This window comes from Pelodiscus sinensis, chromosome 3 (genome assembly GCF_052426305.1).
Source record: "Pelodiscus sinensis isolate ZL-2025 chromosome 3, ASM5242630v1, whole genome shotgun sequence".
In the NCBI taxonomy this organism is placed as follows: domain Eukaryota; kingdom Metazoa; phylum Chordata; order Testudines; family Trionychidae; genus Pelodiscus; species Pelodiscus sinensis.
In genome coordinates this window covers 150641448-150662609 of record NC_143054.1, presented here as the reverse complement: position 1 = coordinate 150662609, position 21162 = coordinate 150641448, and the positions used below count along the sequence as shown (strand labels likewise).

Genomic DNA, 21162 nt, shown 5'->3' with positions numbered 1-21162 from the left:
TGTCCCCTTCATCCCTCCCTGTTGGCAGGCCTTCCCATACAAACATGGAATCGTTCCGGTGGGATGGGCTTATATGGCCTGACTCCAGGCCGCGATGCCCCATTAGACACCATTCTGTACAATGGCGCAACCACACGTAAGAAACGTACTTGTAAAACATGGCAATTGCATGCAGAAAACACTCCTCTTGTATACAACACTTGTGTGATTGCGGGTATTTACAAAAAGGGTTCCCATATGTTAGCACCTGTTTGCATATACAGTTACCTGCTTTGAATGTTTAACTATTGACTCGTGTGCAGCTTTCATGGACCTAACTTCCGCTCAGATATTTGAAAATTTGGCCATGTATCCACTGTCATATTGCTGTCACTTTCAGTTTTGTATGGCATTTGTAAAACAGTAGCTAATGGGGCGGGAGTGTGGAGGAATCCTGGCTAAGACAAGTCGCAGTGATACTTGCTTGATCTTCCTTATGTAAAATAGTGTAAAAACAGCACAGTAAAATATTGTAAAACTTAAGCTGATACTTCTACTAATGCAAAGTGGCAGTTTTTAAATAGGGCTGCCGCCATTTGTCACTTTCAATCATAGAATGCTGATAGTGGTACTTAGAAGTACTTAACAATCTTAAGAAAATAAATAGCGCCTCCCTCCCCCCCACTTGAAATAGAAAAACACACATATTGAGGCTTGGATTGTCATGCCTTGAGATACATCAAGTGTACCACATGGCGCTGTCTGTGCTCTTCCTTTTCATCTGACTCAAGTGAAACTGACAACTTGTCAAGTCTCTCGTTCTGTTCACTTAGCAACCTGCTCTATTCTTCGGTCTCTTGTCTTTTCTTTAGTGTCCTCCACCATTTTTGTGCCTCATTTTTAAAAAACAGAATGGTGCCATTTTTTATGTTAGTAGCCTCTATTTGTGTGAGAGAGTTTCAAGAACCTAAAAATAATTACTCAGCAGTGAATAATGTTTAACACTTATCTAGTTCTTATACTTGTTCGAAGCACTGTGTGGAGGTTACTTACATATTTCCTGCTCAAATAGATGTGGCATTAGTACAATTTCACAAACAGGGAAGCCAAGACAGAGAGGTGGAGTGATGTCCCCAGGCCCATAGATGAAGTGAAATGGTGGCTCCATGGAAGTCAAGAGTTCTTGACTCATGTGATCATCCACAGTGTCATTCCAGTTATTTCCCTTGACGGCCGTTATTTCGAAATAACTTTCCTAGCATCTACACAGCCAAACCAAAAATTCAAAAATTAATTTTGAATTAATTTTGAAATAGCAGAGGGCTTGTTTCAAAATTGGTAAACCTCATTCCATGAGGAATAGTGCCAATTTCGAAATTGCTATTTCGAAATAAGCGCTGTGTAGACACTTATTTCAAAATAGGGGGCCTCCAGCCCTTCCCAGGTTGCCCTGCTGGCTGCCCTGGCCACAAGGTAACTTCTGACCTGATGCCCTGCTGGAACCAGTTCCAGCTGGCCTTAAATGCAATTCAGAGTCCAATCAGTGTGGATGCGCTATTTCAAAATAGCAAAAAGCTATTTCAAAATGCATTTTGTGTGTAGACACGTTATTTTGAAATAAAATATTTTGAAACAACTATTTCGAAATTAGATATTTCGAAATAATGCTGTAGTGTAGACATACCCGTGTTTATCTTCTGGACAGAGTTTCTTCATCTTCTTTGCTGAATTTTGTTTACGTCCTATCATGTGCATCAGTAACACAATGGATGACATGCCCAGCCCTGGGAGCAGCCTTTGTTTTTGTTATGTATTCCATTAGCAAAGAACAAATCTCCTAATAGTCACTCCTTGTCATTGAAAATTAATGGAACTACCTAGGGCCACACGAGCCTTTGTTCTTACATGTAACCCTCATGATGCTAGTAAGATGCTCAGCTACACTTTGTCCTCTCAGGTCAGGAATGGTTTGATGGCCATTCAGCAGAGCTCTGCTGAACACAAGGTAGAGTTCACCTGTACCTTCACTGGAACTAATATAATGTTTGCTGTCATCGCAGCTCACTCCCACACCATGGCTGTGTCTAGACTACATGCCTCTGTCAGCAGAGCCATGTAGTTTAGACATACCGCATGTGTCTGTCTTGTCTAGCTAAACAGTCAGCCATTGTGGGCAGATACTCTGCTATTTGTTGTTTGCATAGTGCCTAGCACAGTGGGGCCCTACTTTGGGCTGGTTCTTATGTACTGCCCTTCTAAATTTGATTCATAATAATTCAAAGACATGAATATGAATTTTTCATTATGTAGGTCAGATCTCCAACTGATTCAAATAAATACTGCTCCATGATCTGACCTATAAATTGTCCGTCAGTTATATTAATATTTTTATAATATAGTCACACACAAAATTAGATACTTTTTCATGTAAGTAAATTTCAGCATCTAAGCAGTCCTATTTAACTCAACAAGATCACTACATGTATGAAGTTACTCCAGGATAAAAACATTTGCATAGGTGAAGCACCCAACTGTGTCTATTTCAAGCAATAAAACCTATTGCAATGTTCAATATTTGTCTTTAAATAGCAACATTTTCCATATTTTATCACTTATGCATTAGGAGAGAAAAATGTAGAATATGTGAAAAGAGTTGAGGGTTTTAAATGGAAAGGAGGAGAAATGTTACAAAATGAATTAAACCAAATATCACTAATGTCTTTGGGGGAGATTTTCAAAAGCCCAAATGATGTCTGGTGTTTAACTCCTATTGGCTCTTCAAGGGAATTAGATGGATTGCTGCCATTTGTGCCTTAGAAAATCTCTGCCTTTATCATTAATATCCAATTTCAGTACAAAGATTAGAGGTACAATTTAAAGACGTTTCACCATCAGTCAAAAGGTAAAGATGAAAATTTCTATACTGAATCCAAGCTGGGTCTAGTGAAAAAGTACTTGAAAGAAAAGAGTATTTTGCGTGTGTGTGTGTGTGTATGTGTATGTGTATGTGTATGTGTGAAGGAGAGAGAGAGAGAGAGAGAGAGAGAGAGTATAAAACAGAGTGAGAGAGAAATCCAGAAGGTGGAGTCGGATAAGAAAAAATGATTAAGTCCTTGCATTAAAGTAGTTAAGCTGTCATCTTAAGTGCACTTTATCAGAGTTATTGCTGATTATTGGTAAGAGCACTAAGCAACAGATGTTCACCTGGCCAAGCAGGCCTGTGGAAAGGAAGATGTACATATGTTGTAGAGAATGAAGCATGATCTGATTCTTAGAAAAAAAAGTTCTTGTTTCCTAGCATTTGTTGAAGCCTAACAGAGTGTCAGAGAGAAAAGGAGAAAGAAAAGAATGGAAGGGGTAAAAAGAGAAAAGTAGCACAAGACAGCAAAGATAAATGGAGCCAAAGTGAAATTACAAACTGAGGGATATTTCTTGAATAACAGTAAAAGTATCAAGAGCAAAGTTTGCTAAAGAAACAAGGGTATGTCTACACTACAAAGTTAGTTCGAACTAACAGACGTTAGTTCGAACTAACTTTCATAGGCGCTACACTAGCGCTCCGTTAGTTCGAATTTAAATCGAACTAGTGGAGCGCTTAGTTCAAACTAGGTAATCCTCATTCCATGAGGATTAAGCCTAGTTCGAACTTACTAGTTTGAATTAAGGGGTGTGTAGACCCTTAATTCGAACTAGTGGGAGGCTAGCCCTTCCCAGGTTCCCCCTGGTGGCCTCTCTGGGCACAACCAGGAAAACTCTTCTCCTCTCCCCCAGCCCCGGGCCCTTAAAGGGGTAGACTCTGGCCAGACGACACTGGAGACAGACAGCCCTGCCAGCAGTGTCTACCCCTGACCGAGTGGCCCCACCATGAGCCAGGCAGCCAGTGGCAGCGAGCCGTCCCCTGCCCAGTCCCCGAGCACCCAGGGGCCAGCCAGGGGCCGTAGATGTCGCGCGGCCCCCTGGACTAGTGAGGAGGTCATGGACCTCATTGAGATTTGGGGGCAGGCCCCCAATCTTCAAGATCTCCGCACTAGGAGGAGGAACGCGGCCGTCTACGGCCGCATAGTGACTGCCATGGCCCAAAAGGGACACAGGCGCACCCAGGAGCAGGTGCGAATTAAACTGAAGCAGCTGCGGCAGGGGTACGCCAGGGCCACCAGGGGCGGCGCCGCTGCAGGGGATGACACCTGCCCCTACCTCCCCGCCCTCCACCAACTCTTGGGGGGAGGGGCGGTCCGTGCCAGCCCGGGGGACATTGAGCCGGGACCAGAGGGCCCTGACCTGGGCGCACCGGAGGGGCCACCGCCAGCTGTTCCAGCAGGGTCGTCCAGGGAGACCGTACCGGGTAAGTAGTTTGAATTAAGTAGTTTGGGGGGGGAGGTGGGAGGGAGACCAGAGACCGCGTGCGTGGGCCATGCCTTCCACGGATCACGCAGACACCTGTGCACGTGCGAGCACGTGCCATGCCACCCTTGGGCAGGTGGCTCCAGCTGCGTGACACCCAGGGGCCATTGCCCAATAGGCACATGCTTGTGCAAAGAGACGTGACATGCTCCCAACCCCAGGGCGGGACCCAGCAGGATGCTTTCCCTTCACATGTCCCCTCTACACGGAGGCAGGGGACATCTCCCCTTCCCCCCCACTGCCCCGGCCACACTATACATGGCACAGGGACATGGGTGCGGTCTTGGGGCAGCTCCCAGTCCCGGGGAGAGCCAGACATCCTGACCATGGCCTCTGTACAAGCACAGCGGCTCTGACGGTGCAGGACATGGTCACCCTCAAATCTCTTCTTTCTCTACAGCTGCACCAGCTGCTCGTGCAGGGTGCACCACCCCGCCAGGGACATGCTCCCGCACCCGCGGCCTGCTCCGGACCGCCAGCACGGAGCAGGAGTACCGGGACCAGCACCTGGGGGCCCTGCGAGCCGTGCACCGCACACTACTGGCCTGGATGTGGGAAGACCTGCAGGTTCACCACCAGCTGCTGGCTGAGGTCCGAGGGCTGAGCACCAACCTGCAGCTCCTGCTGCAGAGCATGGTGCCCCATGCTGGTCCTGCGCCTGCTGCCCCCCCCCAACTGCTGTCCCTCCTCCCACTCCTGCCCCCCTCCCACCTCTTCCTCCTCAACCCCCACAACCTCTTCCTCAATGTCCACACCCCCACCTCACCCTCCGCACCCTCCACCCCATCCCCCCGGGGACGCCAAGGCCCCCTCCCTCGCCGTGCTGGGAGGCGGTTGGCCCGGCGAGACCCCCACCCCTGATCCTTGAGTTTCCCTTGCTTCCCCCTTTCAGCTCCCTCCTCCCAGTTTTCCCCCTCCCCTCTCCCAGCCTCTCTCTTCCCCTCTCCCACCTCCTTTTCCCAGTTTCCCCGAGTTTTGTTAAATAAAGAGAGTTTCTAGTTTTGACCACACGTTACCTTTATTTTGTACATTAAGAAGAGGGGCTAGGGAAGGATAAGTGGAAGGAGATAAGGAGGAATGGGGCACGAGACCCCGATGGGGAGGACTGGGCTGGCTCTGTGGGCTTCTGGGGATGGAAGCTCTCCTGCAGCCCCCTAATTGCCCCCTCTCCCCAGATGGCAGCCTGCGGCAAGTGCAGCCGGTCTGATGGCCGAGTGGTGTGATGTGCCCAGTGTGGGTAGTCCGGGCACTCCAAGCCAGGACTGCTTTGCAAGCGGGGCACCCCTGAGAACTGTCTGTCCGGGGTGGGGGTCGGGTCCCTTTAAGTGCAGCCCTGGGCTAGCCTGAGACAGCATCTCCACGCTCTAAGTCCTCCTCTGATGCCCTGCTGGCACTGCTTCCGGCCATCCTTAACCCCGGTTCAGGGTCCACTTAATGTGGACATGCTAGTTCGAATTAGCAAAACGCTAATTTGAACTAGTTTTTTAGTGTGGATCCGTTAGTTCGAATTAGCTTAGTTCGAATTAACTAATTCGAATGAAGTTAGTTCGAATTAACGTTGTAGTGTAGACGTACCCCAAGTTAGTTAAAAAAGCACAAAGTAGGAAACCAGGGAAGACATTTTCCAGCTGCCCCTATGCTATTGTTTCTAGTGAGCTGAATAAATGTGAAGACAGCAACGATTCCTTTCTGCTTTCTAACCCCCCTCGTCTGTCTGTCTATCTTAACAAACTGATTTAGGACTTAAGCCCAATTGTGTCTTTTATCTCCCATTTGCCTGATTCAGGATATTTGGGCGTGATGGTGGTCAGGCTTTAAGATTCAGTCTGGGGATCAAAAAAAATAACATGGGGTCATAAAACATTACAGTCACCCTGAGGGAACCTGGCACGTGTCCTATTTATCATTTGATAGGTTACTTTGAATGACTTCTGGATGTACTTCGCTTGAACAAAACTTGGTGGGATGCTGGCATTAGAACTCATCCCATCTCTTGACTTTGCAAACACAGGGAGAGATTTAATTCCCTTCTATGTGGCTCTAAATGACTGCATGGCAGCAGACTGGGTATGGTTCCTCAGAGCAAAGGTTAAAACCAGATGCAGGGCTGCTATCCCTTGGGCAGCCCTGAGGCATATGTGTGTTCACCAGCAGCAGGCAGGAATGGAGCTGTGAGGGGTCTGGAGAGAGGATTCACAGCTGTGAGCCTCTTTCCATTCTTCTCCACCCTTCCCCGCAGACGGGGGAAGGTTTCATTTGCTCCCACATATTTTTGCCCAGGGCCCAGCTGGCTATTCAAGCCAGCCAAAATGCTCATGGTTTGGCCCACAATCGAGGAAAGACACAACAGCCATGTTTGCTCTCTGAATATTGTTAAATGGAAAAGGTCTATTATTCTCTGCTTGGATGACATTGCATCGTCAGTCTGGGAAGTAATTGCTTCGCAAATCGTTCCATTGCGAAAACCCTATTAAAACACAATGAGCCAATGTGCAAGTTATCTGCAACTGAATAGATGCCCGATTGGGTCCCTTTGTACTTAACACACTGGGTGACAACAATCCAGCATGACACGTGGCACCCTGTCCTGAATGCACCAGCAATGTAACTGGACATTTCTTCTGAGGGAAAGATTGCTAATGATTGAGGGAGAGTGTGAGGAAGGGCTGGGTAACTTGGTCTTCCTGAATTGTTTTTTCAAATAGAAAAAGAATGCTGAAAGACCATTTGTATCTGATTTGTAAGACAGATGTTCAGACTAGTAGCATCCTAGTATCCCTCCAAACTTATCTCATGTACCAAATATATTGTCTCAGCCTAAATAACACTACTGCAGTATATAGGACTATAGATATAGTATCCCAAATGGCTTCTCATGCAAAGGAATATGGAAATATTCATGCCAATAAAAATATTTTACATTGGCAGAGGGCCAAAGAGGGCCATATGGGTGTAGCTGTTTGCTGGTGGTTTAACGGAGTCAGTCCACTGTCAGGGAAACAGAGTCCCTCCCCAAGCAGCCAGGAGTAAAGGGGTGCACCTTTGGGTGCAGCATGGTCTGGTTGGCGGGGTCCTGGACTGGGAATCAGAAATCTGGGTTCCATTCCTGGCTCTGCCATTGATCTGCTGTGTGACCTGTGGCAAGTTGCCTCACCTCCCTGTGCCTCCTTTGTCTGCCTTTTCTGCTTAGAGCATGGGTGGGCAATAAAAGAGCAACGCTTTGACAGGGTTATCCCCAGCTGGCTGCTGCTGCTATATGTACCTGTGCCTCTGAAGTACAGGCAATTGCTGCTCCCACTGGCCATGGACTGCCATTCCTAGCCAATCGGAGCTGAGCGAACTGGAACACTGCTTCCCACAGCTCCCGTTGGCCGGGAACAGTGATCCACAGCCAACGGGAGCTGAAATTGCCCTGACCTGCGGAGGTGCAGGTAAATATAGCACCAGTGGCCCACTGGAGGCTAATTGTGGGGAAGCAAATCTAGCCTATGGGCTGGCATTTGCCCATCCCCAGTTTAGAGTATAAGCTCTTTGGGGCAAGGACTGACTAAATATGTGTTTGTACAGCCTCCAGCATAATCGGGCCCAGTCTCCATCAGAGTCTTTAGGCACCATAATAAAGCATAATACTAGCCATTCATAGAACAGAGGGAAGGGGTCCTACTGGCAAGAAGTCTAGGAAAAACCACCTACTAGGAGCATGTGATCTGTAATGTCCATACAAAGTTGGCCAAACAGCCTTTATTAAGGAACTAAGGGTACGTCTACACTACAGCGCTAGTTCGAACTAACTTAGTTCGAATTAGTTAATTCGAACTAAGCTAATTCGAACTAACGCGTCTAGAACTAAAAACTAGTTCGAATTAGCATTTTGCTAATTCGAACTAGCAAGTCCACATTGAGTGGACTCTGAACAGGGCTTAAGGATGGCCGGAAGCAGTGCCGGCAGGGCATCAGAGGAGGACTTAGAGCGTGGAGATGCTGTCTCAGGCTAGCCGAGGGCTGTGCTTAAAGGGACCCGACCCCCACCCTGGACAGACAGTTCTCAGGGGTGCCCCGCTTGCAAAGCAGTCCTGGCTTGGATTGCCCGGAGTACCCACACTGGGCACATCACACCACTCGGCCATCAGCCCGGCTGCACTTGCCACAGGCTGCCATCTGGGGAGAGGGGACAATTGGGGGGCTGCAGGAGAGCTTCCACCCCCAGAAGCCCACAGAGCCAGCCCAGTCCTCCCCATCGGGGGCTCGTGCCCCATTCCTCCCTCACCGCCTTCCACTTACCCTTCCCTAGCCCCCCTTCTTATTGATGTACAAAATAAAGATAATGTTTCTTCCAACATTGACTCTGTCTTTATTGAACAAAACTGGGGGAGACTGGGAAAAGGAGGTGGGAGAGGGGAAGAGAAAGGCTGGGAGAGGGGAGGGCAACTAACATGATCATGGGTTGGGAACAGGTCCCAGATGAAGAAAGGCTACAGAGACTGGGACTGTTCAGCTTAGAAAAGAGGAGACGCAGGGGGGACAGGATAGAGGTCTCTAAAAGCAGGGGTTGGGTGGAGAGGGTGCATTCAGAAAAGTTCTTCCTGAGTTCCCATAAAGAAGGACTAGAGGACACCAAAGGAAAGGAATGGGTAGCAGGCTTGAAACTAGTAAGAGAAAGTTGTTGTTCTTGACAAAGCAAATAGTTAACCTGCGGAACTCCTTGCTGCAGGAGGCTGTGAAGGCTACAACTAGAACAGAGTTTAAAGGGAAGTGAGATCAAGTCATGGAGGTTCGGTCCATGGAGTGGTCTTAGCCAGCGGGTAGGAGTGGTGTCCCTGCCCAAAGTTTGTGGAAGGCTGGAGAGGGATGGCACGAGACAAATGGCTTGGTCACTTTCTTCAGTCCATCCCCTCCAGGATCCCTAGGGTTGGCCACTGTTGGCAGACAGGCTATGGGCTAGATGGACCTTTGGTCTGACCCAGGACGGCCATTGTAAGCTCAGGGCTCAGGGTCGGGGGTCTCAGTGGACCACCTTGATTTTCATGCACACCTGCTCCTGGGTGGCCAGGCTGGCAGCTCTCCTGCCCTAGACGGCCACTTTCCTGTGCCTAGTGTGGAGGTCGTGGACGAGGTCCACGATGTCCGCACTAGCCCAGGAAGGTGCCCGCCTCTTGCGGTCCAGGGCAAGCTCCCGGGAGCCGCCAGCCTGGTCCTGGGAAGAGGGGGTGGGCTGGGGGACATCGGGTGGGTGGCTTTGAGCCGTGCCAGGTGCAGGGTCTGCTGGCTGGGTGCTGGCAGGCTTGCACCTGGCACGGGCACCGTAGCCAGCCCGTGCCCCTTTAAGGGGTCCGGGGCCGGGAGGGAGGCATAGAGTTTCCCTGGTGTTGGCCAGAGTGGCCACCAGGGAAAGCTGGGGAGGGCTAGCCTCCCACTAGTTCGAATTAAGGGGCTACACACCCCTTAATTCGAACTAGCTAGTTCGAACTAGGCTTAATCCTCGTAAAATGAGGTTTACCTAGTTCGAACTAAGAGCTCCGCTAGTTCGATTCAAATTAGAACTAGCGGAGCGCTAGTGTAGTGCCTATTAAAGTTAGTTCGAACTAACGTCTGTTAGTTCGAACTAACTTTGTAGTGTAGACATACCCTAACTGAATGGAACGCAATTTACCATTTTAGAAATATCAAGGGGTTGAGCCACCCCTGCTAGGATTTGGAACTAAGATTTCAAGTCAGCTAAATACAGGTTGGACCTTCCTAGTCTGGCACCCTGGGGACCTGAGCGGTCCAAACCAGAGAAGGTTCATGATTCCCTGCTGGCTGCCCTGCTCCCAGGCTCCCAAGGCTGGAGCTCCCACCCTGCTGATGATTGTTGCCGTCAGAGTTCCCCAGGTTCCAGACAGGAGCACCTGGTTGCTGCTGGCCCCACTGCCACTGGCGGAACTCTGTCCGAGGCCACCAAGCCAACCCTGCCCTGCCACCACAGGGGCTCCTTGGTTGCCTGTTCCCATTGACGCTGGGGGTTCCCCGGCTGGCCCAGATAATACCGGGGAGTTCCCTGGTCAAGGCCACCATGCTGGCTGCTGCTGGGAGTTTCTAGGTTCTCCAGCTGGGGCCACCTGGACACCACTGGTCCTACTCCTACCCAGGTTTCCCCAGGGTTCCCTGACTCAGGGCCACCTGCCCACCACCTGGCCCCACTGCTGCAGGGAGTTTCCCAGTTGGGGCAGAGGATCCTCATTCACAGCCTGGCCTGCTGATACCAGGGGTTCCCAGGCCAGAATGCGGGCTCCCCATTTGCTATTTGGCCCCACTGATGCCAGGGGTTCCCTTGCTGGGGTGGGGCTCCCCAGCCGCCACCTGGCCCACCCACCATTGACCCAGCTTGCATTCTCTGGCTGGTTCCCACTCCTGCCTCGGGGAGTCTTTGGTCCAGCAATATCCATGGCCCTGCTGAAGCACAGATGTTGCCAGACCAGAGAATCCCGGATTTGGAAGGTACAACCTGTACCACATTCAGAAAGCGATGCTTACCCCATTAAGCCTCAAAAGTGGGACTTCTCATGTTTACAATTTAAAAAGTTTTGTTTATTCTACATTGCTGACAACCTCATGTGCAACCACATTCACTTATTCCAGCAATCAATGATTGGAATTTATAGGGGTAATCATCATTGTGCATGGAAAACTGTAGCAAATAAAATGGAAATTAATGTACAAATGAAATAATGTGCATTCCTCTTCTTGCAATCATTATGTTATGTTCAGCACAGTTTCTAGCAAGATCCTGCACAGATTTTCAAGATATTGCACCTCTGAAAGATGAAGTATTTATTAGCTGTGGAATTGTGTCAAAATATTACTTGAGATGTCCTGCTGGGTATGTTACCCTGTATCTAATCAATTTTAAGGCAATAAAAATAGATTGTTAAGCAAGAACTTTAAAAAGTGCAAATACTCTCTGGAAAGGTTGTTGTATAAATGACAGTGTGTAGTTCTGTGTTTATTTTCATAGTATCATAGAATCCTAGGGCTGAAAGAGACCTCAGGAGGTCATCAAGTCCAGCCCCCTTTCCAAAGCAGGACCAACCCCAACTAAATCATCTCAGCCAGGGCTTTGTCAAGCCAAGACTTAAAAACATCTAGGGATGGACATTCTACCCCCTCCCTAGGTAACCCATTCCAGTGCTTCATCACCCTCCTAGTGAAATAGTTTTTTCTAATATCCAAACTAGACCTCCCCCACGGTAACTTGAAATTTCTCCCTCAATATCTTGTTTATCAGTTTTTGTTCACTTTACAGTTCACTTTACAGCTCAGTTTTTGTTTCACGAGGAGTAACGGTAGTTCGGAATAGGCACCTAGTCCGAACTACCTAGTTCGAGCCCCGTGTAGCTGCGCTGCACGGGGTTCGAAGCAGCGGGGATTTAAAAATGGCGGCTCCCCGCTTATGCTAATGAAGCCCGGGAAATTCAAATCCCGGGCTTCATTAGCAAGTGCGGTATGCATACATTACCCCGCTAGTTCGAACTAGCGGGGTAGTGTAGACATACCCCTAGAGATTAACAAAACATGTAGATGGTATCATGAGATTCATGAGCACAGCCCACTTCTTCAGATGAAGAAATTATAAAAGCAGCTTTAAAATCTACAACTAGCATATTGAACACTGACTGGTACTTTCAGTGTGATCTTCCAGGACCTAATCCAAGTCCATTGAAGCCAATGGAAAACTCTCAATGGGATTAAGGTCTCAGTGTAAATTTCTGAAAGGGAAAGTCAATGGGGAACTACTGAGCTAGCAAAAGAGAAAAGCAATTCCCTCCATTTCAGTTGTTGTAACTTAGGGCTCAAAAGAGGCTGAATCCTAGGTCCATGGCAAAGCTCATGATACCAAATGTTGTACCCAATTCATTTGGGTAAGCCTCAAATAGTTTAGAAATTCCATGCAAATAAGCACCCAAAAGTCTGGGGAAATCTCTGAGCCTTAGTCAACATTCCCGAGCCTCCTAACTGCATTCTAATTTACCTTCCTTAAGTCCCTCTGGAGCAGGTATTTTCCCCATTCTGCAAAAGAAGAAATTCCAAATGCTTAAAAGGCCAAACAATTTAAAAGCAAGGTCTGTTTGGATACCCACCAAATATCTATACAATTGCATACTCATGCGGCCTTACTCTTACCATTACTACATGTGCAAATTGAACATTTGTGGTTCCCGACGGCTTGGAAGAGACCTTGCTTGTGATTTGCACATGGATGTATCATGTGGTTTTCCCACTAAGTCATGCAAGCGGTCTTGCCATTTCTTTGTGAATGCCCTGTGATGACTTTCCCAACAGCGCAGTGGGGGATCAGGTCTCAGAAGTTCTTCCCTCTCAGTTCTGTGCTGGAGAGCTAGGCCACCTCACGTCCCATCCACTCTCTCCCTCTCTCCTTTTGCAGCTACCTTTCTAACTTCAGTGGCATTGAATCACTGTCCCAGACAGTGTCAGCAAAGGGAAACAAGCAGGAGGAAGAGGAGGCTATCAGGGCATATCAATTCTCAGAGTAGTTTCCTTCATGAAGACTTTTCAAAGGCTTATGTATAATCCCAATCATCTCTAGGTTCTTCCCTTCCTACTGACTAGTGTAGTTAGTGTTGGCTGGTTCTTTGACCCCCCCACCACTCCCACTTCCTTTGAATGAACTAACGTCTTTGCCCTACCCCCAGATGGCTTTGTATTATCACTATATTCCTGCACATTTCTTCATCAAAGTCCATTTATATGTAAAGTGAACAAAATCAAACCTAACACCAAGCCTTCCTCATGTAACTCCACTCTTCATCCTCTCCCCTTTGACCCAAGTCATTTTGATTGATGAACGCCTTCTGTCTTTGATATAAACGCCAGTTCTTTATCCACTGACATAGCTCATCCCAAAACCTGCCTATTGACCTTAAGAAGTAATCTTTTGTGAGATACTGTATCAAAAAGGTTCCTCGAGGTCCAGATAAATTATACCCATGCCTGTCCCTTGTCAATCAACTTGTGACTTTCTACAAAAATTCCAACCGATTTGTTAGGCATGGCTCCTTTGCTTCCTTTGTGCACCTACTGTCACTATCCTTCATAAAATCAGAAACCTCTAGGTCTTTTCACCTCCCACTCAGTCCGATTCATGTTTTTGTTCTCCTTCCAACTTTTAAGGTCAAGTATGCAGGCATGTAGTCTCCTGGATCTTCCCTAGCTATATCGTTTTGAACTACAGACAAGGCCCCACATATTCTAGGGTTCTGAGGCTACGGAATGTGCCAGAAAATCCATCCCTTATGGCAGAACTGCTTTTCAGACTCAAAGTTTTCATATTGTGTTTCTAGATCTCACGGCTGAGCAGATAACCTTGAAAACATGAACAGAGTATTGACCAATGTTTTCCTGACTCTGCAGGCAGGCTGGAATGATAGCTCTCAGAGGTGTGGGTGACCTCCTGCATTTCAATTGGGTGTCAACTATGCCCCTTAAAGGTGACTATTTCATTTCTAACATGAATTATTCTGCTTCCGGGTTTTTTTTAAAACAGAAACATCCAGCCAGTGCATCTACTCCACAATCTCAAACGGCCTCCTATGGCTCCCAGGAGCCAAAAGCTCCAGCTGTCCACTCTACAACTGCCAAAGGCTTCACTTTCCCTAGGATAACTTCCATAGAGACATTTTCATTATAAAATTCCACAAAAGCAGAGCATAAGCAAGGGGGAGACTGTATTAGCTAAATTGATTTGAATAACCAAATAAATAAAATCCATGGTATTGTTCATTAAGGTATTTAATTAAATAAACCTCAATTTAAATTTAATTTAAACGTTTCTGCCACTGAATATCAGGCTGCCACACCAAAGTTGCAGAATCCAGGGACCTTGCCATAGAATTTAGGTCTAGTGTGCTGTAGAACATCTGGAGCCTTTAAATATAAATGTTGCATTAAGAAGTTGAATTCTAACCTTCCTTAGATTTAAGTGGTACAAAAGCAAAGTTTTGGGGACAGATTCTCCGCTGGTGGAAACCACTATTGCTTAATTGAACCATGCAATATGAACATAACCTCTCACACACAGGGACAGACTGTCTATGCCACAGCTGAGATAGTAGGGAGTGCTCAGCATATGGAACACTCTCAAACACGTTCTATCTGTCCATAGCTAGATGACTTCAGTTTTCTGAGCTGGCAATCAATCATCTTCTGTGCAAGCAATAAATTGAGGCAACTAATGTTTATAAGAAATCTCTTTAGTATGACACATCAGTGAACTGAAGATATGTTAATCGATTCTCTGTATTCAAAGCCCCATATAATCCACAAAAAACAGATCTACGCTCTGCAGCAGTCCTGTGAAGTTAGTAGAGCAATACTGATTCACACCACCTGCAGATTTGGCCTATATCCTACTATCAACCTAGTCCACCAAAAAAGGTTTCTTAAACATATTCGCTTTCTACAGAAACTAGGCTGAGTCCCATCTGATCAAGCAGTTTTGCAAGTCTTCAGATATTCTAATTTCTTGATCACTTGTTCTGGCATGATCCTGATTTCCTTCAGTGTTTCTTTTTCTTCCCTGGGGAAATTTATGCCTGTTTCTAACATCTGTCCCCCACCATCCTCCTTTGTCAGCACTAAGGCAAGGAATTGATTTAATATTTCAAGCAATGTCTACATATCTTTTCAATAAATTATCTTTGCCATTTCTTTGAGGCCCTTCTGTCTCCTTCACTGACCTCTTTTTCCTTTCGTACTTGAATAAATTCCCATTATTTAGCATAACCTCCTGTGCAATCTTCTTTTTCATTCTCTACCTTGGCTTTTATCTTTTTTTTAATACTCTCTGAACTTCATTCAGTAATCTTGCCAGTCTTCCGCTGTACCTGGTGTTTAATACCTCACATATGCCTCTTTCTTACCCTTGACGATTACTTTTTTTTTTTGTCTGTTCATCACAATGTGGATTTATTTATTGCCAGACTGCATATGCAACGACCCTTGGGCATATATTAATTTAAGTTCTGAATGTTTTCCATTTCCCATCTATGTTCTTCTCTCCATTGCTTTTCAGCAGCTTCCTCCCATATCTTTTTGGAACTCACTCCTCAACCCTTGGATTTACACAAAACTGATGTTATGCTTTTTGAAATAGAGGTTGTCAAGTGAACCATCCATGTGCCCAAAGATAGAGTCCAAGAAATGAGGTCCTACAGAATTGTGAAAAAGTCATTGGAGCTTGATTCTAGCTGCACAATGCTGTAAGCCACCTTTATGCCTTCCCAGCCACAGGGTGTGCCCAGGGTAAAAGCATTCCTTGAATTCAAGGGACTATTTTGCCAGCCCCGGATCACTAAAATGTAGTGTACTCCAGTCCTGCCTTTTCTCCATCCCAATACACTCCCTCCCTGACCTGGCGCCCATAAGGGGGAAATGGGAAGTGGCTAACACAGAGTTAGCTACAACAGAGGAATTCCCTGCTACACTATTTAGCACAGTACTAAGTCTCCTTTGTGCTTCTCGCATGGTGCAAAAGGTACTTAATCTGAGATAAGAATCTGGCATGTTGAGCTGAGTGAAGTACCTCACTGGGCTTCATTCCACACTTCAAGTTTAAGGGGCTGATCCCGAAAAGAGATGATGTCTGCCTTTAAAGGCCTATCTGTAGCCCCTATGTAGCACGGCTGGGACAGACCGAAGCCTCCCAGAGAAGGCACTTACACCACCTCCCCCTCATTTTTCCTGGTGCAGCCCATCTCCTCCTTGCAGCCCCCCCTCCTGGCCCAGTGGCCGGTGTGTGCCATACCTGCATGAGAACTGCTCCGATGGTGGATCTCCCCACACCTAACTGGTTGCCAACGGATTAGTAGCTATCTGGCGTGGAGAACTTCCAAAGGGCGATGGCTAGTGGAGGGGAATGGTGGTCCTCATGCGTGTGTCCTGTCACCGCAGAGCCGCAGGGGCAAAGCCACTTGCAGAGCTTGAGGAAAGTGTTCTTCTTCATCCTGAAGTTCTGGGTTCACTGTTGTTCTCCCTAGCGCTCCAGGACGATGAGGTCCCACCAGTTGCTGCTGGTGTCCAGATGCCAGATGCGGCGGGGCAAGCTGGCAACTGGGCGCCGCTCCTCCACGGCCCCCAGGTGGGCAGGGGCAGAGCCGGGGGGCTGGCCTGAAGCAGAAGGTGCCAGGCAGCCTCCAACAATTGCTGCCAGGCTTGCAGCAAGATGTTCAACATGAGCACCAGAGTGCCCAGTGGCGGGTCTGGCTCCATGGTGCTGAGTGCTGTGGTGTCCCAAATGAGAGCGACCAAAGCAGTTGGAGAGGAAAACGCTTTGCTGTCCCTCAGTGAGGTAGGCAAGCAAGCAGGGAAAGCTGAGAACCGGCTGTCCAGGGGGGTCCCTTTAAGCATGAGCCTCAGATAGCCTCAGACAGCAGCCACACAAAGCAACTACTGACTTGATGCACTGCTGGAACCGGTTTCAGCTGCCCTTAAATGCGATCCAGAGTCTAATCAGTGTGAACGCGCTATTTCAAAATAGCAAAATGCTATTTTGAATTAGTTTTTGTGTCTAGATGCGTTATTTCGAATTAGCTTATTTCTAATTAACTAATTCGAAATAAGTTAATTTGAAATAGTGCTGTAGTGTAGACATACCCTAAGAGAATACAGGCAGTCCCTGACTTACGCGGATCCGACTTACGTCGGATCCGCACTTACGAACGGGGCTTTCTCGCCCCGGAGGTCGAGGTAGCGGATTGCTACCTGCAAGCTCCGGGGCGAGAAAGCCCCGTTCACAAGCTGCTCCGGTGCCCCTGGTCTGCTGGAGACCGTCTCCAGCAGACCAGGGGCACCGGGCGGGTTCCTGCGCTTCTGAGGCTTTGCCAGAGCAAAGCCTCAGAAGCGCGGGAACCGCTGCTGCTGCCGCTTGAGACCCGGTGCCTGTGGTCTGCTGGGGACCGTCCCCAGCAGACCACAGGCACCGGGACTGAAGCCGCAGCCGCGGGGGGGGGGGGGAGGTCCCGCGCCTCTGAGACTTTGCCAGAGGAAAGCCTCAGAGGCGCGGCACCCCACTGCCGCTGCTGCTCTGCTCCCCGTGTCCCTGGTCTGCTGGGGGGGGGCGCGGATAGTGTGCCCCCCCCCAGCAGACCAGGCTTTTGTTTTGGACCCTGGAGCAGAGCAGCTGGGGCGCTGCAGATTGGTCCTGCAGCACCCGCTCTGGGCACTACTGGACCAACCCGGCAGCACCCCAGCTGCTCTGCCCCAGGTCCTGATTCAGCCGCTGCTGGTCAGTTTCAGCAGTGGCTGAATCAGGACGCCTGGGGCAGAGCAGCTGGGGTGCTGCTGGGTTGGTCCAGTAGCGCCGAGGGGTGCTACTGGAGCAACCCAGCAGCACCCCAGCTGCTCTGCCCCAGGCGTCCCCAAGTCAGCTGCTGCTGAAACTGACCAGCGCTGACTACAGGAAGCCCGAGGCAGAGTTGCTCTGCCCCAGGCTTCCTGGAATCAGCGCTCATCAGTTTCAGCAGCAGCTGACTTGGGGAAGCTTGGGGTTCTTAAGTTGAATCTGTATGTAAGTCAGAACTGGTGGTCAGTTTCAGCAGCGGCTGAATCTGGACGCCAGTTCCGACTTACATACAGATTCAACTTAAGAACAAACCTACAGTCCCTATCTTGTACATAACCCGGGGACTGCCTGTACTACATTTTCATAGTTAAGCACACATAAACCAGGGAACATCAATTGAGTTGCATGAAAAAATTCTAACTCTTGCAAATATGCATTAGAATTAAGACCTGGAGCCTGAAAAGATTTATACACATGCTGTTTCTTTATGACTTCAGAGGGACTATTTAGTGTATCAAGTTAAGAACACGCATAAATCTTTGCAGGATTGGGACCATAATTTCCAACAACAGGATCACGTCATATCTCAACAAATACAATACAATATAGCATCAAAATGTGCAATTTTTTCCTTCTCTTTTTTCCCCTCTATACCGGGATATTCCATACAAAAGTCTAGTGTTTAAATTATTCAAGTGGAGAAATCAAATACTCAGAATTCAAATAAATTGCAAAATTTTGAACTTAGACCTTTAATCATGCCCCTTGTACGTATATCTTAAATTATGGTTTATAATTATCCATTATTTGTCAAATAATATAATATTGTAAAACAATGACATTTTATACAACCTTTCATTCAGAACACACAGTGTACATTCTGTATCGCACTCCCACCTAATACAGATTTTACATGTAGGCTGATATAGTTTGAAAGCCAGCTACCTTTTTCTCTGGCAGCCCCCACAAATATTATAATGCCACAGTTATTATTAGTTATTACTGTTATTTGTATTACAATAGTGCTTAGGAACCCCAGCCAAGGATCAGAAGCCCATTGAGTGAGGCACTGTAGCAGGCGTGTAGCTAAGAAGACTGTCCCTGCATGAGAAAGCTCACAATTTACACAATAGATATGACACAACGGATGGGTGTGACAGACAAATTGCTAGAGATGGGATGGGATGATGAGGTAACAATAAAATAAACCATTTAGCAGAAAAGCACAAAGTCACACTTGACTAGGCAATGTATTTACAAATCATTGCTGAGTATGATGGCATAGCATCATGGGATATAACAAAAATGCAATAAAGACCCATATAGTACATGACATAGGTTAATCATGTTTGGCTGCAGGGTGGAGATGAAAACCCTGCCCACTATCCTATCTGCACACCTCTGAGAATAGAATCAGCAGGATAAGATGGAAATTGTGAAGTCCATGTGGCATGCAGAAATTCACCACTTTTTTCCCAAGCTATTCCTTTCATTCTAACAAAGTTGAGAACTGAGCCCTAAGGGCACAAACAAAGAAAAAATTGCTTCATAGCATTTTCCCCTAGCAATTGCTTTGGGGTATATGTAAGATGAGATCAAGTCAGTTCTATGTTACAAGCATTTCTAATTCACTATGTGGGTACTTCTGCATGCTTGAACTTCACAATTTCTTTATTGCTTTTCAAACAAAATCAATGCAAACCATAGAAGGCATTGTCACTGAATCTTGTGTGCTGTCACTTTAATTTTTACATTTTAATCTATTTGATGATATGGGAAACTTTCATTTTCCACTGAAAGAAAAGGCTTTAGGATTTGATTGTATATGGAAGGCTGCATCCATGTTGAGAATTTGAGGGAATTCTCCCACTGCTAGGGTAGCACAACTTTTTCTACCAACCAAGGGAGCACTAATTTAAACCAGTTACCAGTATTGTTACTGTAGAATTAGATGACACTGTGGTACAGATGCCAACAGCTACACTGGCACTACTACCATGACTGACATCCACTTGGCTAGGACTTGGAGAATGCACTACATTTGTCCATGTGGATTTAGACCCCAGTGTGTTGAATGGAGTAAATCATTGGGATGAGCCACTGATGTAAGGTGCTAAGCAACAGTCACTCTTTCGGAGCCTGACTCTATAGCGCAATGTTGACTTTTGCACTCAAGAATGCAAAGAACTTTGATACAATTAAATAACCATATTCATAAAACAAACTACAGAAAATCTTAAAACCACAGGCCAGCCTGTCATGTCCCTTTCTCAGGGAGAATTTGACATAACAGTGAAACCACAATGAAGAAAACATCGGAAAGGTAGAGAAATGATCCTTACCTTCCAGCTTCTAGAGCTGAGCTCAGAGCCCAGTCTTTCCCCAGTGATTGTTGCCTCCTGTTGCTGGAGGAGGTGCTTTGAGTTCCTTCCTGGAGCACCTCCATCAGCCTTCACTGATGTTAAGCTCTTGTTTGCCAGGGTCAATGTGGTGGCTCTGGGACTTGTCACTGTGACATTCCTTTTAAGATGGTTCCTAAGGAATGTGGTTCACATGAGGAGAGAAATTTTAGCACACCATATTGCATGGCCTTGGGAGGTGGTACAGGCATCTGATGTCACTCCTCCAGCCTATGAGTAGGGACTCAAACTCAACTATATGAAACGATGCTGAGAATAAAGCTATGCCATGCAGTTCCAACTCTCAAGCTCTTTCAAACATATGGAGCTTAAACCACCCCACCAGTTCTAGCTCTAGGAGCATTAGTAAGGTTAGCAAAGCCTTTTTGTTTCTTTCCTTTGCAACCAAAGCTTTCTGCTAGCATTACCTATCTAAGGCATTGTCCTAACCGTGCAGTCTATAGAGTTCCAGTGCAATATACTTCACAAAAAGAAACTCTGCTACATAAACAAGCTACTGAGACATAAATAAGGTAAACATTTAGTGTCTTTCAAGTGTAGCCTTATGTACGTAGACTGCCCTGCAATCACTCTGTCTGGATGCAACAAAGAAATGGATTACAGTGGTGTGTCTGCATGGAGCAAGAAGCCTTGCAACTTCATAGACAGACGCTGATGGAAAACAGACTGCCTGGCTCTTGCTGCTACAAGAGAATTCAGAAGCAGTCCAGTTCACAGAAAAACTCCCAGCCCTTCTGCCTCATTACAAATAGGCAGAATGGCCTTTCAGATATTAGTCCTATCACCTCTTGTAAGTGCTATGGAACAATGCTCTCTCTAAGCTGCAGGCAGCACAGCCTCATAGACTCCCACGTGCATGGAGCTGACTGACTGGGTGGGGCTGATTAATCACCTCTGAACCTGTGCTGCTGAACAGTTTAGAGGGAACACTGCTATGGAGCTCTCTATAAACTATGGAACAAATTAGAAGGGCAGGTCCCCAATTTTGCATGAGGTCTTGAAAATCACCAAGAAAGGTATTATGTA

General features: G+C 47.1%; 1 long non-coding RNA gene across 3 annotated transcripts in view; it reads right to left on the bottom strand.

Moving 5' to 3' along the window:
• LOC106731469 (uncharacterized) overlaps positions 1-21162 on the bottom strand; it is a 180900-nt gene that overhangs the window by 86223 nt on the left and 73515 nt on the right. For all 3 annotated transcript variants that reach the window (XR_012902923.2, XR_012902921.2, XR_012902922.2), the window contains exon 4: positions 20059-20251. This is a non-coding gene — a long non-coding RNA (uncharacterized LOC106731469). The remainder of the gene's footprint in view (positions 1-20058; positions 20252-21162) is intronic.